Here is an 18,767-nt window from a genome sequence, read left to right on the forward strand (position 1 = left end):
CTACAGTTGTGGTAATTGTACTATCATACATCACTTCTACAAGGTGCATTACATTCACCTCACCTCAGCAACCACACACACACACATCCTTGGCCTTTTATTTTTTACAAAAAAAAAAAATCTAATCAAATGGTCGCACCTGGGGCACAGTTTTTTTCTGAATATTGGAAAGTATTTATTTTAAAGTATGTACTTGGGTAAAAATAGGACAACACGTCACAAACAGCATAGTCTGAGCTATTTATATGTGACAATTTTCCTCCGTTCAAATATTTCTTTTCGAAAGTGTTTGCCGAACGTGTTAACACACAGTGTGCCAACAGTGCCTCCATGGAGAGTATAGGCCTGGCAGAGCTCTGTTCCTCTATGAAACACTGTCTTGAAGCAAAGAATTGCCATTTTTAAAACCTGCACGCTGATTAATAAGAGTTGGATTTATTCTAAACTCTCTGCCTTTTTGAAAACCTACATCTGTTGTCTCCGTGTTGAATTGGTCATATAAAGATCATACGAACTAGGTGGGTTGTCTAATGTTTGCTTATTTTTAGCGTTCAGTGTCTACTACATAATATAGGCTACATGGCTCTTTCAGTTGTCGATTGATAGGTTTGAAGCAAACAACTTCAATTTATTTGCTGGAACTACAAATTGTATGGACCTAGGCTACAATGTTTTTCTTCCCCATAGCGATATAATGGGTGTTAAACAATAACGCCGCAACCAATTAGGATGTTTGACGAATCATGCTTTGGTTGTGACACATTTAACTGAAAGTCGTGGGTTATCATAAACAAATAAAACATACACGTGGCCTAATGGGAATGTTGTGGTTAGACCGAACGGTCAATATTCAAAATGCGATTAATCTGTGAGATTTGAGAACACCATGACTCATGAACATGTTACAAATGCTGTAACATAATTGAGCATTCACCAGCCTGACCGAAGGCAGTAAAATAGGTTTACACTGATATGGCACAATGTATTATAACTAAGCCATACCACGGGTTGTGACCCTGTGTTGAGTGTGATAATTCCTTTGGAGCTGTAAAGCCTAGCCAGAATAACGATTCAAATCTATGTCCTGCAGTTTTCTTCAAAGAAAAGGGAGAATACAGTTGTTGTCATTAACATTAATTTGTTAAAACATACATTTGCAATGGTGGTATGCAAAGAATTTAAAACAATGAATCCACAGTATGCAAGAAGAAAATGAATGTTATGCGTTAGAAAAAGTAACAAAAAAAAAAGTCTAAATATTATTTAAATTTTAAATGTTTTATCTTAGCAAAAGGCTCCTGAATTAGGGCGTCAATACAAGCGAATGAACGCTATTTATATTCTGGTTTTTATCGCATTTTATGGACTCCCTAAATGAATGAAGGATAACACTTGTAGATTAAAGCAGATAAAATGAAAGCATGATTTAGTTTGACCAACTAAAACGACCAGGCGCATTTTTGATGTAGGGTTGGTTAATCTCTTGCTAAACGTAAACGTATAGGCCACGTCTCTGGGTTACGTTTCTGTTTTTGTCCTCTTATTTACGTATTCCATTTGTCTTGAATTATGATTTTTTGTTTTTTACCCACTGGTAAGACCGGGCTGAATCCTTAAGCAGCGGGCTGTCGTTTCACCGCAACACAATAAAACATTGCGTGTGGTTTATACTAAAAATCTGGGATACTCTGGCAAGTTTGTTTCTCAGTCGAGGTGTCTTGGCAACGTTATGCCTGGGGAGAGAGGGGGTTTGGAGAAACACAGGGGCTGGGGGTTGTGTGATAATGAACTTGAGACGTCTCATCACAATTCTGAAAGTCTCTTCGCCACTTTGGTGAGTTTAGATTCCCATGCATTTGGTGGAGAAAAACGAAGCCATTGTGTATTATCCATAGCCCATTAGTCGCTCCTACGCTGGCTTCCAAAGAGGGTCTCGCGGTACGCCCCTGGTAACCAAGCATCGCCATGCACTTTCACAGTGGAAAACGCGTACCCGGCTTAGATCGAAAACGAAACAGTAGCTGTATTAATAGTTCAGTTTCTAGGAAGGCGTCCAAAATTGGATGTAAAAGAAAAGAGAACCCTGACCACTTTTAGAGAGAAACCAACAACAACAGTAGCTGACAAAGTTGTCTATTTGGCAGTCGCACCTCCTATTGAACCAGTAATTTATTCAAAGGAGATTTTTATCCCCAAGATCTGATTATTATGATAATCAGCAAACCCAGACCTCCTTTCTATTCGCATGTCTGTGGGTCTGAACTTGATGCTGACAGTTGAAGCTGATTTGCACGGTCTCACCCCGGTGACCCAATAGTCGCATTCCTAGACTCCAAAGATTTCCAAGGGTGAAACAAAAAGAATGGGGAATTGAGGCACTTGATTTTGGCGGTTGGTTACAGTCAGGGGAGCCTCAAAGTCAAGATAATGTTGGTAGTTATACTGAATTATACAAGAATGATATAATTCCACGTATAATCAAAGAGCAAGGTGAATAGCAAGATCTTATTCAAACATCTAAAAATTGCACAACACTATAAGCCTATATTCTATTTGAAAATGTGAAATGCTATTACTAAATCAAGTGATACATTTTTAATGTAAGTTAAAGCAAAGGCACATTTATTTATTTATTTACTTATTTATTTATTTATTTATTTGTATGTGTAAAGTGTGTAAAGTGTCCTGGGCCTGCTCCCTGATAAACAGGGTCGTTCAGTTCAAGGAGTAGATAGACAGAGCAAGACAAGGTTGAAATACAGAAAAAGTGGGTGGGGGGAGCATCTTTACATCACAACATTATTTTTGCTTATTTTATTTAAGAGGGTGGGGACAAACATCTAGCAGCGTCGTGTCATAAAGGGGTGGGACTTGGCCGTGGTATATGTTTTTGGCAACCATGTTTAGCTTGGTCCATACCTATTTCTTACGCGGAATGATGTCTTGCAGACTGGAATGGGGGGATAGGCGAGCAGCTCATTTTGCTTTCTCTGAGGGGGAGGCGAACACCATCTCTACGGGAAATAATAGTGATAATAAAAAGCAGGCGAACCCGGCGAGAAAAACTGAATGGATGGGGCCAGCGCAACGTCACAGTGAACTGCAGCCATCAAGCGCAAGACCTAGCCAGAGCCAACCCGCGAGAGCTCAGTTCTTCTACGTCGCTCGATTCGTTCAGTTGTCTGTTGTGGAAAGCGTATTCTAAGCGCCTCTTTCGCCAAGAAGGGGTAAGTGTGGCAAATATGAAGAGAGAGACAATATTATTTCGGTTACGATGATAACCAAGAACGCACAGATCTGCATCTTGGTCCATTGAAAAAAAGTAGAAATAATCAGCCGCATTGTTTGCATTCTGGTGAGGGTAGCACTGGTTATAGCCTGTGTATTGTCAGACGCACGAGCTGTAGGCTCGACAGGAAGCAAGAGTTGTCATATTGAAAATAAAAATGGCAAATTAATGAAATCCTAACTACTATGATTTACCGTTTTATCTTGCCACACAGCGAACACAGTATTCTATATTCTGTTAACACAGACAAATCCAGCCAAATAATATGTGCTGTAATTTAAAGCATGTTCATGACAAAATAAATTGGAAAGATAAAGGCGAAGTGCAGTTGATCCTTCAATATCATGTGAATAGAAAATGGGTCGAATGGCTAAAGACCATACTGTAGGATTTGAAATCTTCGTTGTGGTGGTTCAGCTTAAATTGTACATGAAAGGAATTGAGTTTAAAGGTCACACTCGCATTTGATCAGATTAAAATATTAAAACCATGAGAATTTTATTTACGCATTTCCTTGGTCCTCATGTATTTTGCTTTTCATTCATTCGTCTACTTGTTTTAACTTAATTTACTTTAAATAGATGAACGTGGCCTGAATCGAAATGTTAACATGGATTTACTACAGCCGCGCTGAACGTCTCATATATCCTAATCTGCAATGTCTTGACTAACTATAGCCTACTTGACAACGTCAAACAAGAGAACGCTACCCACTATCAACAGGCAACATTATAGTCCACTAACAAGATATAAGACCAGTACTAAGTACTCAGTCATTTTAAAACATAAATAGCCTACACCAAAACGGGTAATTCGAATGTAATATAGTTTTTACATTATTGCACGAGAATAGTGTTGCACAAGTTCCTAATAATGTGTATAGTTCTTATCATTTCAAAATGGACATGCATGTATAAACACAAGACAACTGCTTTGCATCATTAAAGTCACTTAAGAGTGCTCGCGAGCTTCTCTTCGCGTACGTGTTCTATTAATCAAAAGCTCAATGCACACACAGGCCTCGGTTTTTATGTGTTTCGTTACAATCAGTAAAAAGTAGCGAAACTGCGATAGTGCATTACCGAGTGGATTGGAAATAATCAACTGCCTTCCAAATTTAAACGATAACAGTAGTTTCTTGCACAGAAATACATCCAAGGATCCTATTTTGCACGTGCCAATTGAAGGCATGAAGGCTGGGCCTGTACCAGAGCAAACGTGTAAATTACCTTCATTTGACTTGTGAAAGGCAGAGTCATAAGAAACTGCAAAAAAATATATATATATATAGGCTATAACATCCTGAAGAGAAAATGAATAGTAAAGTAAATAAAGGTGTCTATATAATGATTTTACACAGTCTTTGATTCAATTCAAATGGTCGACGCAGAGTTAATTATGCATGAGAGGGATATGTAAACAAATTGCCGAGATTATGCTATTGGCTAACTATAGCTGTCCCATTGTTTAGCCGTCCTGTTTCCTTAATATGAACCGTTGGTTGTTTGGGACGGAATATCTGTTCGGGTATGATAAAGGCAAATGGTTGACACTCATGAAACAAGCGTGCCCAGGTCCTGTGTGTGTGGGTGTGTGTGTGTGCGTGTGTGTGTGTGTGTGTGTGTGTGTTTAGATATGTGAAAGTAATGGATGGATTTAGTGGACATTGACACTATAATGATACTATAATGATAAATATTATAATGACGTATATAATTTTACCATTTATTTTACGACTGTACAGAAAGGCACATTCTTCATCTTCTTCTTCTTCTTCTTCTTATTATTATTATTATTATTATTATTATTATTATTATTATCATGGTGAGAGTTTTTCCAGCTTTTTAGGTCTTTTAAAACAATCGTTATTTGTGGCTTATAGAACCTTAATGAGGTGATGCATAATTAAGAATGTATCAGGCACGATTAACCCTTTTCCTGCCTGTAATTTAAAATCTGCTCTGTTTTTTTTAAGGATTAATGGTAACTTTGTGTTTGATTTAGTGAATTCATAATATGACTTATTTTCTGTCATTTGTTTACGTTTAAAGGCGTTGGTGCCAGCCATAGGACACCAGACCCATTACGTTTTTAGTACGCCTATATTTGAACTTAAATGCGTTATTTGTTACGGAAAGTTAAGAGAGTTATTACCAAACAAACCATACTTTGTGGTTATGTGATTGATGTTAAATGGAGGAGAGATTTCCATCCATTCGGTTACAATTGCTGGATCTACTATAGGAAGGCAGATTGCTGTCAATAAATTTCTGTTGACCTTTATTGTGGTGAACTTATATAGATAGCCCATGTATCGATAACCACAATTTCTTAACAGAGTATGACATCAACCGGGCAAACATTCAGATCCCAGTCTGAAATCAATTAATTTGCAACCAGTATTTCTAACGCTGTCAGTTAAATAGTAGGCCTACTGCTTGAAACATGTTGACTGCAGGAACACTGTTTTACACAACATTATGCAAAATTAGCAATATGCCTTATTAAACGTGACATGCAGTTGCAAAAGCCTTATGTTTTTGTAGTTTAGTTTTTGTATGCAATCGACCTACAGTATCGGACCACTTCTCATCGTTCACGTGTATACGCATGCTATTCACAACCAGTCATGACTGCACTTTTATATTCACAATCGAAATCCCAGTTGTTGTGTCGGGTATTTCAACATCGCTCGAATAGGAAGAAAAAAAAATTGGTCGTTAAATTAGAGCAGTTTCTAGATCCTGCATTGACGCGAAATCAATGTTTTGCTGGGAGAATAGTCCTTACGCAGTTTCACATTTGACCACAATGAAAACAATTAATTTGTTCACGCTGTGAATAGCCATTTCTCGCAGCAAATTTGCCTGTGAATGCATGATGGTGCATGCATGGGTGCATGATGCCAACTGGTGTCTCTTTTGTTTTTGTTTTTTGTTTTTTCAGTATCCCACTGAAAGAAGCATCTGAGGCACGGGCCACATGGAGTAGGTAAGCTCTATATCTGAAAGTCAGATATGTAGCATGGTTCATATTTTGAAGATTTATTTATCGTCTACATTTAATCAGTATAACCGTGAATCTAAAAGTAAACTGATCTGCCTTTTTCCACGTATCGAGTGGGTGGGGTTGGTTTTACAACTGGAATTGAGCAAGCAAAACACACTGCGGTCCTCGCAATAAATGGTCTAGGGGCTTTTGCATTAGCCTAATCTTTTTAATTTTTTTTTTTTTTTTTAAATATTTTATATTCTTTTGCTTTTACATTTGTTTTTTTTTATATTATATGAATACGTGAATTTGACTGCCACAAAACGTTCGCAAGTACACTTTTGCGAGAAGGCCTCCCCGTGCAATTTTGGCAATTGAAATGTTTCAAATACGCTGTCGTTTTAGTTTCGCAGGTAAGTGGGATAGAAACGAACATACTGCATCTTTGTATTGCATATTCGCACACACTGGCTTTGGATATGCAAAGCACAGTTTCACATTACGAATGCTTTGACCTAAATTATCAGTCATGTGTACTAGCCTATATAGGCTACATTACGCTCGAGCTGTGTGGTGCTATGTTGTCCTGTTCATCGATTAGAGGTATTCTATACCTAGGCATTCTCAAGCCTAAAACGTAAACATGAGTGCCACCAACGTGGTGTTACACTTGCAGGTGTTTAGATTTATTTATTTATTTATTTATTTATTTAAATGAACGTATAGATATATAGGCCTACCACCATGTCAACTTGAAATTATGCCGAGTTATAACTGTTTTCCTGAGTGATAATAGTGCCATACCTTCTTTCTGGTTGTTTTAAGCTTTAAGATCTATTTATTTATGTACAAAGCTAATGATTTGTGGAAACTTTTGATGCACTTTTATCCTGGGGGAAAAACAAAAATATTTCGTAGAGTTCCTTCGATAAAGCTGCCAATCTGATATATTGACATGCTTACCTAAAAGGCATGGTACTGCAAACCTCTCCACAATCGTTGGTGCCCTTTGGAATAGAATCATGTAGGCTACTAATCATGCTTCACTGGCAGTGCACAAATGATTTATTCAGTCAACACTGGTTAATTGCTGTAGTAGTACTGTTGGTTGCAAATTAAATATGGCCGTATAACTGGCGTATTCCATGTTGACAAAATAGCCTACTGAACGAGACATTTTATGGTGGCCGTAAACAGTATTAAACTTGAAACTGGACATTTTGATATTTCATGTCAAAACAAGAACATATCTCGTGCATTAATTTAATGAACGAGAGGTTGGGCTGTGTAGTATGGGCATTGCATGCTGTGGTATTAAATATAAAATGTTTTCCTTTCCCTCTTCGTTTGCGCGCAGTTTAGTGTTTGACTTTAAAATGTGGATGAGCAAACAGTGAGTAACCACGAATCTTAAATTAAATCTCCACACGTCCAATTCCCTCTGATCAGTCATATGTGATATGCCTATCAATAGTTGCGTCTGTACGTCATTCCATGTTCTCTACCAATGGCTGGGCGTGCAAGGATTGGTCGAGCGCATATGAATGAAGAACTATTGGACGATTCTGTCGATTGGCGAAAGACGAATTTGGTATTTGGTAAAGACTGTGTGTGTAAGAACTTCTCTCATGTGAATTTACCGTGGCACGTATTTTGTCCTGGACGTTCCTAAGAGGTTGGGACACGGTGTTGTAATGGGATTAATAGAACATTTGCATTATATAATTGCTTTGTTAAACAAGGTGTGTGTGTGTGTGGGTGTGTGCTGGAAAGCTGACATCGGAATAACAAAACTGTCGAGCAGGGCAAGGCTGCTGTCCTCTCTCTATGGTGCTGAATTTTTATACTCGTATAAATGCCTTGGTATGTAGGTCTTTCACCCTTTGCCTTAATTCTGATAACTACCGATCGGAAGAAAAATAAAGACAAAAATAGTTGTTTCGATATATTTGGCAATAATATATCATCCTGTCTCAGTAGGCTAACATACTTGTAAGATGTTTATAAATGTCAAGAAATATAAATACTACTACTACTACTACTACTACTACTACTGATAATAATAATAATAATAATAATAATAATAATAATAATAATAATAATAATATTTGTTTACTCAGTTGTAATTTATATTATATTTAAGTTACATTTCCATTATCCAGAAAACTGATCGTAAGTTATTATACATCTATTGCATATCTCAAGTAACCTTTAAATATATATATATATATATATATATATATATATATATATATATATATTTATAAATGTTACTTGAGATATGCAATAGATGTATAATAACTTACGATCATGTATGTATATATTAGAACCTGACATAAAAAGATTTTGTATTGATATTTAATTTGCAAAAGAACAATCGACCCTGAACTTACTTTAAGATTGAAAAATATGTGAATGATATCTTTAAAAATACGAATAGTAATATATTTCTGTTGAATATATGCAGGATTATAGGTTTTTGTACATCATGGTTATTCATGTGAATATAAATTACTAGGTCCCAATGCACAGAAAAAACATGATTTTAACAAATAACATTGCATATAATGGCGACAAGTAAATACGCAAATTCAGAAACAGAAATTATATTCCTACGGTATAAATTATTTTTGTGAATAATAATAATAATAATAATAATCATAATAATAATAAGAAGAATAAGAATAATAATAATAGCATGTAATAATAATAATAATAATAATAATTATTATTATTATTATTATTATTATTATTATTATTATTATTATCATCATCATCATCATCATGTATCCAGTTATTACACAACATTAGGTGTTTGATGATGTGCAAACACTAGCTTGAATGCAGTACTGGGTGGGTCACTGGATTGAACAACAGTTCAAAAGATTTGATGTAAACATTCAAAATGAAACACACACACACACACACTGTAGTGTTTATTTGGAGGTGCTGGAAATGTTAATTTTGTCACAGCTCATATTAAAGGAATTAGCCTCATGAAAACAGTAATGATCAGAAATCACATGGCTTTTGGGAATTATTTTGATTTTAATGGAACCATTTCATTCGCCTTTGCCTTATTATCAGATGCTGAAATTCAATAGAAATATATAGTATACCATAAGAAAATTAGAAAAAATGTATATAGGTATTAGATAATTGCACTCTTATAGTTGTATGCTTGTTTATAATATTGGTTTTCATGTCACATACTTATGTATTGGTTATATATACACAACAGTAGTTTTGTTGTTTAGACAGAACCCATTATAACTAATTAATACAGTAAAAAACAAAGGTTTTGAACTAAGGGATTCAACATGCACCCATACTGCTATATGCTCAGTAAATAAAAATACTGTGTGCGTGTGTGTGTGTGTGCGTGTGTGTGCGCGTGTGTGTGTGCATGTGTGTATGTGTGGGGAGGGGGTGTGCACTCGTGTTGGAGGGCGTGTGTGTGTGCACGTATATGTGTACACACATTTATATTTGTGCCTTACCATAACGAAAGGATTCATACATATATATATATATATATATATATATATATATATACTGTGCTCTAAAACAGGTTATGGTCTTGGGGAATTATTTTTTGCTTCACACAAATATACACAACATCATATCTGATCCTTAGTAAAGCAACACAAGGCTCTTCCAGGGGTTTGGGTGCTTTATATATGTAACTTTAGGCACAGATGGAGGTGCTGAAGAGGGGCTGATTTCTCTCAATTTTCAGTGATGAAAGCACAAGGGTGTGGGGGAGGGGCCTTACACTAATGTTGGGCTGAGAGAAAGGCTTTTAATTACACCAGCTCCAATGCCATGTACTGAAGATAAGAATGTGTATGTGTGTGTGTGTGTGTGTGTGTGTGTGTGTGTAAGAGAGAGAGAGAGGGAGCGAGGGAGAGAGAGAGAGAGAATGGGAGTTAGAGAATGATACTGTGTGTTGCCCCGATATGAAAGCTTGTATGTCCATAAACAGCTGTCCACTACACTGAACTTGTTCATAATTTTACAGAATTTGCCATAAATGTGTGTAATTGACTAGAGAGCAGTATTACAGCAATTATAACGATAGCATATATACATTATGGATGTTTCTAACACACACACACACACACACACACACATATATATATATATATATATATATATATATATATATATATATATATATTTAAATGATATTAATTATATATATTTTGTGCTTAATGCTATTAATTATGTATATTTCAAAATCTGAAAAGTGGTGTTTTAATGTGAAAAAATATAAAACTCTGCTATTAGATTTGTACTTGCTTTGCACCTCTTGGGTAAGTGCCATGTATTACCCTCATTTAAAGACTAATTTTAACCATTGCGGGGGGAGAATGGGTCCTTCCTCTGGAGCAAGATCTCAAGTGAGTCTTATGCAGGGGCTGGGATGTGGCGTAGCCAGTTTGAGCTGGTTTGGCTGCCGGTACTGAAGCATCATGCTGATTATTTGACTTTGAGGAGCTGATGCTTTTTGCCATCACGTTGTTGGTCATTCAATTAACTGAGTCCTGGGGTGGAGTGAATGCTGTGAGTGGGCATTAGTGTATTTATGTTTAAGTGCCATAATGGGTTCAGGCTGAAAGAATCACATTTTAGCTCATTCTTGCTTTTTGGTGTTGCGCTGAATTATGTTATGAAAACCCAGCACATGTCTTAATGTATAGGGGTTGCCCAAGGTTTCAGTTCAGTTGTTACTTGTGGCCTAATTTGGAAGACTACTGATTAAATAGGCTCTTTACCTTTTTGCACTACTAAATAAAACACAATTAATGTTTTAAATATCCCAGCTCTAAACATGTTTGTGCTGTTAATTGTGATATATGTGTTTGATATGCAGTGGATTAGATCTGTCTTTTAAACCATAATATAATGATTTTCCAAAGGAATTTAAAAAAAGAAGTCATTATCAGGCTTCAGCCGATATGAAAAACAAACTTTGCCAGAGTTCTGATTACTTCAGGTTAGGAGGAAACCTAAAATGCATCCATTGGTTTAAATGTTTGAAAGTCAAGCTAAGGTATATTCCATTCCAGCCATCCTTGTTCAACTTACTTTCCTCTGATTCCAGGTCTGAATGTGTCCTGTCTTTTTCACGTGTGACATGAGAAGCTGGGTAGCCTAAGGGGTTGGTTGTTATCTTTGGTTATCTAGCTGTATGAGTGGTGTACATTCTTCATAAAGCTAGATAACCGAAAGTAACAAGAATCCCATTACACACCTGAAAGGCCACCGGGAGCCCGTCATCCTCAGCAGTCCACAAGAGAAAAGAAGGTGACGCAGTCCAAGGAGCCCAGCGGAGAGTCCTGAGAGGTAAGCCTAGGGTCGGAGCCCAAAGAACGACTGTCCCCAGCACAAGCACAGGCCCAGCTAAGCATTCAGTCTTCATTTCACAAACACACATCAACAGCTTCTTTCAACAGGTATATTAAGGGGTCTTGTTTTGATTTCTGCTTAATTTGTTTGCTTGTAATAATGGCTGAATGGAGAAGTACATTTTAAGACAGTGATCTCTCCTTTAGTGATTACTTACTCTTATTTTTTTTTTTTATATTGACACCCGAGGCTACATTTCATGACCGTTGGATACAAATCTGATTTTGGAGACAATAGGGATGATTCAAATTTTCAAAGAGCTTCCTCAAAAGAGGTATGATTATGAAAGTGTGATCACTCTGGAAAGATCTTGAAGGTGTTGTCATTCTCCCACATTTCCATTTGACGAAGAGAGGACTGGTTGGTGTATCATGGCCACTTTTAACCTAATAAGCTCCAGATCACCTTGTGCAACATACAAAGGCTTACTGTCATAACCACATGACTGTAGCCATGAGTGCGTCTGAATGCCTGAATTTAAGCTCTACTTAATGTTGTAACTTTGTAAAGAAAACTGCTAAACACGCAGGAGCCTGTGCATGTTTTAAGGCTTATTTAGAGTAGAAAAACAAAATCCGTAGCATGATAGTGCCAAATTTTACAAATTGATATGCTCTTTGAATAAGAAAACAGTTTATGTTTTAGGTGCAGCAAGGGTTTGTCTATGCAGTTGTTTTAATGCAATTCTTTGATACGTCTTCTTTGACCGTTGTTTGATATTTTGCCTATTTGGCTCCAGTGGCTCTTTTGTGCCACATTAATAAGACTACAATTCCACATTAATTTGAACAATACAGCAAAATACAGCACAGCAGCTGTGTCATCTTTACTGGTCACTCTCCTCAATCATGTGATTTACACGGCGAGCCTGGCTTTATCCTCTCTGCTGCATTGCAGTTGCCAAAGTGTGACATTTGTGCAGGTAGCTCAGCACAAGCTGGGGGGAATGATTGAGAGAGAGAGAGAGAGAGATGCTGAGAAATGGTGGCGTGGTTCACTGCACCCAGTAAGTCAACAGGGACTGGAATGCTCTCTCCTCACTCACTCTCTCCTCATGCTTCACTCATACATTTGTGCTGAGGTCCCATCACAGCTTAATTACTGCAAATTTTAAAGAGGCCCAATAGTGTTACTGTTACTGGTCCTGTAATGTCAAACCAGTTCCAAACCAATGGCTGAACCTGAACAGGTATGTATTGGGTGCCAGTGAGTGACCTTCTGAGGAGTGGGAGCTGAGTTTTATGATAATGACCCTAAGGGAGGGTTTATCATAGCAGTCAATACACAGAGGAGCCTTGAACTCATTGGGCAGTTTGTGCTGACTTGTACCCAGCATCACGTTGCTTTGATGAGCTCCACCGTCCAGTTCTTGGAGCTCTGGCTGGTACATGAAAGGAAGTTTGTAGCTGTCGCAGAGAGGGGCACATGCAGACGTGGTGTGGGGCTGCAGAATGGCCCACAGAGAGCAGGCCAGGTCTGGGTCTTTGTGTGTGGCAGGCAGCTCCGTTATCTCACTGACGCTGAGTAGTGTGAACCCCACTGGAAACACCCAGAAAGAGCCCCTTACATTTTGGTGCCTTGAAATGGCGCAAGTCCGGATTTCCACACAAAGGACAGAGCCAAGTCTTTTCTCCCCTTGTCTGTCTGGAAAGGAGAGGAAAGAGGGAGGGGGACCAGGGCTTGGATTTGTCTTGGCTTTCATGCGCTAGGCAAGCAGATTTAGACTCCAAGTGTCAAGTTGAAAAACAGCCATTGTAGCCTTGCGGCCCCACCACCCACCCCCCTTTACCCCCTCCCAGTCAACTGTACAGTCAATAGAGCCAGTGCACTTGTCACAGAGGGACAAAGGGACCCTTTACCACCCTTTCACCACTGCCGGGACAGAACAGCCAGACAGCCTTTTCAAAAAAAGTCCACTGATTCTTGCCCCTTTTTATCCCTCTCTTTCTCGCAGTGGAACATGCCAACAGGGGTGGAAGAAAGGCTTCACTGTTGGCCTGTTCAGAGGGCCAAGCTCTGTGTTCTATAGCCCCCCAAAGAGAAATGAATATATTACTGCCGGTTACAGAAGTCAATGGGCCCACAATGATAAAGGGGATTAAGTTTAGTAACTTACAAGGAACAGGTGTACACAGGCATTGTTCGGACCACACCAGTACCGTGCGACCGCTAACCCCTGCTTTCCCCAATCCTCGGCGCATGTGCCTTCTTGAATAGCGGTGCCTACCACTGCAGTCTCTTTAGGCCATGGATTTGTCCTGCTAAGGTGCACAAGGGTAAGGTTGCAGAAATGGTTGGTGTATTATTGCTTGCTCTTCAGGAAAAGATGCTTTATTTTCTGAAAATCAATATTGCGTTAATTTTCGAAAATTGCTTTAAGACGCAGTTGAATATCAGTATATCACAACTGGGAAGTTGCATGAAAATAAAAGCTTGTTGAAGTATGAAACAACCAGGTACTGATTTGAGTGAGGCTTTTCGTGTTTCTTAGAATACAGGAGTGTGATTGGTGGGAAGGAAATCCAATAATCCCCAGCTGATGTTTATACAGGGCTTTGGCTGCCTGTCTGAAATATGATCAGAGTCCTTAAATCAGTGAAGTGATGCTTTGACTTCCCTTTGTTTGGGTTAGCAACCCTGCTCTAGAACCACCTGTCTGTGGGACACCTCCAGAATCAGTGGTCATCTATGAGGTTGCTAACGTTGGTGATTACAGGCAAGGTTGGAGTAATGTAGTACCTGATTCAGATGCTTAGATGAACTATAAGACAGGACAGGAAGATGTCAGGTATCATATACATAAAAATGGAAACTAAAATTTTGAGATCCTGGGCTGTTCGTGTTCTCCCTTTCCTCATTCTCTTGTTTTCTTTCACACTCCTACGAATCCTGAGGGGGCATACACTTTTTTGGTGGCCTGTACCGTTAATGACAAAGGCTTTACAATAGTTCCTATTTGCATAAGGCACTTTTCCAACAAGGACTTAGAGAAGGCTTGATAGCTGGCCCATTCGAGTGCCAATGTTGAAAAAAATGTCAAGTGCCAATTAGGACAGGTTTGCTACCATTCAACGACACCCCTCCCCTTTTAACTCTGCCCCTCCCCACTTCCCACCTCACTCTCTCTCACACTCCAACCCCCTCTCCACAACCTCGGCCTCTTCCCTCGCCACCAGCACCTAGCAACAAAAGCTGTTTTTCTTTCCACTGCCAACTGATGGAGGACGTCCTCTCTGTGAGTCTGAGAGCGTAAATGTCTGCGGCCCACATCCCGTTCCGGGGAGCTTCTCCCCCATGTTCTTTCCTGCACTCGGGCCCCTGGCATGGGAGGTGTGGTCAGGCCCCCGTCATCTTAAGAGCTGTTGAGGTATTCAGTGGCTCGCTGGATTCCCGTCTTTTTTTCTGGCAGGTGCAAGCCTACTGAGGCACCACAAGCTTGTTCCTCAGTAGAACAGCAGTTGTGCAGCATTTTTTAAAAAATGCAACAATGCAAATGATGGATATGAGAATGGAATTACAGACATAGCACTGTAAACAGTCAGGGTATTCAGGGTGGTCTTTCCCAACTTTTTTTCAGCCAGTTACAACATGAGTGTTCTCTGTGTGAACTATGTTTCCCTCGTTAATTCTTTTGTCACGTGTTTATGGATCAGATTTAGAAGTATTGCGTATAGGAAGCTTAGGATTATACAAATGCTTGGTTCTCTTAAATAAAAAGGAACAGCTGAAAAAGACTACTGTGTTGACTGTTAAGAGTAAGCATGGGCCTACTGGGTGTTAGGTTTATCGTGCAGTGGGACAGAACATGATGATCCAGATTGTACCCCTGTCTATGCCAGCTATTAGGCAATGTGCAGTTGGCAGCATCCTTGCCCAGGGCCAAAGAGGTTTTGATTGGCAGGGCTTCTCCCAACCAATCATAAAAGAGTGACTCCTTTGGTCTGATTGGGCTCCTGAAGTGTACCTGCGCCAGCTGTACATGAATATAGTTCTGCAATGTAAGTAGTGCCAGACAGTACACACATTCATTAAGTGAAAATGTAGTTCAGGCTAATGTTCAGGTCACAGGAGGATGTTGTTCTTTCCTGGATGGTGACATATACTTATTTAGTGACTTGCTAGTCATATCTGGTGGTAAAATAAGCTCTGAACAATGAAAATCTTATTAGCTGGATTCCTCTAAGGTTGAAGCTTCATACTCAATGCCGAGCTGTTTGTGTATAGATTTGTCAGCATCAGCTTAATGTTATTGATTTGGCTAAAGAGTAGTGTGCATGCTGTGTTACATAGATGTCCACCATGGTCAAATAGTTTTGATTTGGACACAACAGTTAAAAGCATTACAAACAAGCCTTCTTGTCGAGACCCTGTGTGATGTCAGTCGTATGTCAAATAGTGATCATAAATAAATAATAATAAATAAATACTTATCATATCCATATTATAATCATTAATAATGTCCCTGCTTGATCCATCATTAGCACCAATAGGCCAATCATTTATTTGTGAAAAAAAAATATTGTTTTGTTGTATTTTTAGGTTTTTAAATTAAGCTGGATTTATATTATACTAGTTGGCACTTTTGTATACTAAAAAGAAAGGGCAAATTGAATGGAAAATGGAAGACTGTTTGTAATATATATTTAAATGTTTCCCACTGCAACATTCAAATACTCCGATATGCACTTGCCCCCAAAGGGGTACATAGTGACATGGCACTAAAAGTGAAATTGGTGATGCATATACAAGGCAGCAATGGATTCAGAGAGAGAGAGAGAGAGAATGCCGTGTTCCTCAGACGGCCGTTTTTGTCCAGTCTAGGCCACCGTTGTTTCTTCATACTGCGTTCACCTCCCTCACCGCCTCCTGCCATCCAGAAGGATTTTTCCCCTATCATTCTGTCATTCTCTCTTTCATTCTTTCTTTCATTCTCTCTGTGTAGTTTTTTTTTTCTCAGCCTTGATTCTCAGATGGCCGGCTCTGATTTGCATACATTTGCATAATGAAAGTCATTTGCATGCTCAGGGGCAGACTGTACCATGAGAACAGACATGAAAAGGTGTGCGCGCATGTGTGTGTGCGATTGTGTGTCCCTCTGTGCGTGTGACTGTGTTTGTTTGCGCGTGTGTGGTTATGTGTGTGCCTGTGCATCTGTTTGTTGGTGATATTTGGCAATTTGGAAATAGGTTCACACGCCTCCTTTTCTTACCCTTATTCCCCATTCTTGTTTTTACTTTAGGGCACCCGCACATTTCGCTCTGAGGAAGCTGAGAAAGACAGAGGAGGAAAGAGGAGGAGGGGCTGCCATTGCTACACCAGCCCCGGTCCGCCCTCCCTTTCCCAGCCTCCGCCGCCGACGTGTCCCCCTCCTCCCCGTCCTCCCCGGCTGCCTGCCCCCTTCTCCTGTATCGCAAGATGCAGCCCACGCCACCATCTTAGGAGAAGGCTGGCACGAAATGGAAGTGCGAACCAGAGCAGGTAAAAACAGGCATCCGCTCGCCGCGCCAGCGAGCGCGGGCATCCGCCTCCCCTCCCCCCTCCGCAGAGACACTCGCTGGCTGCCAAATCTGGAGGTTGTTTAATGAGGTGTTTGTTAATTGCAGAAACGATGGGACGCGGGTGATAGGGGAGAAGGGGGTGGGGCGGCGTTTCAGCGTGAGTAAATCAGTTGGGCCTTTCTTAGCAGGCATTCAGTGGGCATCTGTGGTCGATCTCTACGGCGGGGGAATTTTCGTGCCCTCATTCTGATGCCGTACGTGGCGCTGGCGGCCATTTTAAGGAAATCTCACAGGGAATAAATACGCAAAGCAAAGTGGGCCATGTTAGGCATATATAAAAACGGCGAAGGTCTGTTATCATGTAACCAAAATTTCTTTATTTAGAATCTGTTATTACACAGAAGAGCATGTTATTTTTCTGTGTGCATCTCGAGTAAGCAATAAAGATGCAAACAGATGAAGACTACTTACACTGAATATTATCAACGTATGTCATTGGATTTACACCATCATTGTTTTTTTCTCTGTGTACTATGCTTGAAGCAGAAGAGGCATGTATTTTGCCATTATTTTGCATATGTGGCTGAGCATATGAAGAGAGACAATATAAAGAGGATGGCCAAAGGGTCAGCCAGCAAGATCAGTGATCCAATAAAGTGTAAGGGGGGAAGTAAATAAACTCCTGCCTTCAGTCCCACACTTCAGTGTAGGCTTTCATTCACAATGGAATATGTAAAGATACGAAAAGATAAATATTGCATTCAACTCTTTAATTATAATGAATACATCTGATACATTCTAATAATAATAATAATAGTAATGATGATGATGATGGTGATTATTATTATTATTATTATTATTATTATTATTATTATTATTATTATTATTATAGAAAAAATAAAAAAATAAGTTGAGGAATAAGTTGTGTATAATAATAATAATTCTAGTTGAATTAAATACTGCTATAATAATTATAAGAACAATAATAATGATAATAATAATGATTATTATTATAGCAGCATAGAATAATTAAACTAGAATAAGAAAACTAAAAACCACATTTCCCCAGCTTTTGTTACTTGAATCACTCTTGAATCACACTTGAATACTAGTCTTCTTACCCATATATCACTTTAGAACAAAGGTCACCAAAAACATACACAGTAGTGCCCAAAATGTTTGTGGAGACTACAACGCAAGTGGTGTGTGAGCGCATGAACAAATCGAATCAATTGACATCATTTGTAATCTTTCAATATTCCTTTTCATTATTTTCTTCCTGTATATTTCATTATGTACTTATGTACACAACTATAAAATAGTATGCTAAAGTAGACTTGATTAGAATGAAAATTGATTTGCGGCCTTACATGGGGCAAAATGAGAGTTCTGTGCTTTTTGCTATGTTGATGTGTGTTTTTCAGAAGCATTGCAACACAATTCTTTGGGGGGGGGGGGGGGGGGGGGGCTAGACAGAGAGAGGGTGTGAGAGAGAGCGTGACAGTGAGGTTTCAATAGCAGAAGGCTCTCTTTTTGTCTTCAAGTGATTTTTGGGGGAGCTTGGGCCCAGACAAGTG

General features: G+C 39.0%; 1 long non-coding RNA gene across 1 annotated transcript in view; it reads left to right on the forward strand.

Annotated features, from left to right (window-relative positions):
- The first annotated feature begins 3,212 nt into the window (after positions 1-3,212).
- Positions 3,213-18,767, forward strand: part of LOC118216323 — a 20,733-nt gene continuing 5,178 nt past the window's right edge. Inside the window, exons 1-4 of the long non-coding RNA XR_004763002.1 lie at positions 3,213-3,227; positions 6,236-6,280; positions 11,388-11,629; positions 16,932-17,170. This is a non-coding gene — a long non-coding RNA (uncharacterized LOC118216323). The remainder of the gene's footprint in view (positions 3,228-6,235; positions 6,281-11,387; positions 11,630-16,931; positions 17,171-18,767) is intronic.

Source organism: Anguilla anguilla, chromosome 1 (assembly GCF_013347855.1).
Source record: "Anguilla anguilla isolate fAngAng1 chromosome 1, fAngAng1.pri, whole genome shotgun sequence".
Taxonomy (NCBI): Eukaryota; Metazoa; Chordata; class Actinopteri; order Anguilliformes; family Anguillidae; genus Anguilla; species Anguilla anguilla.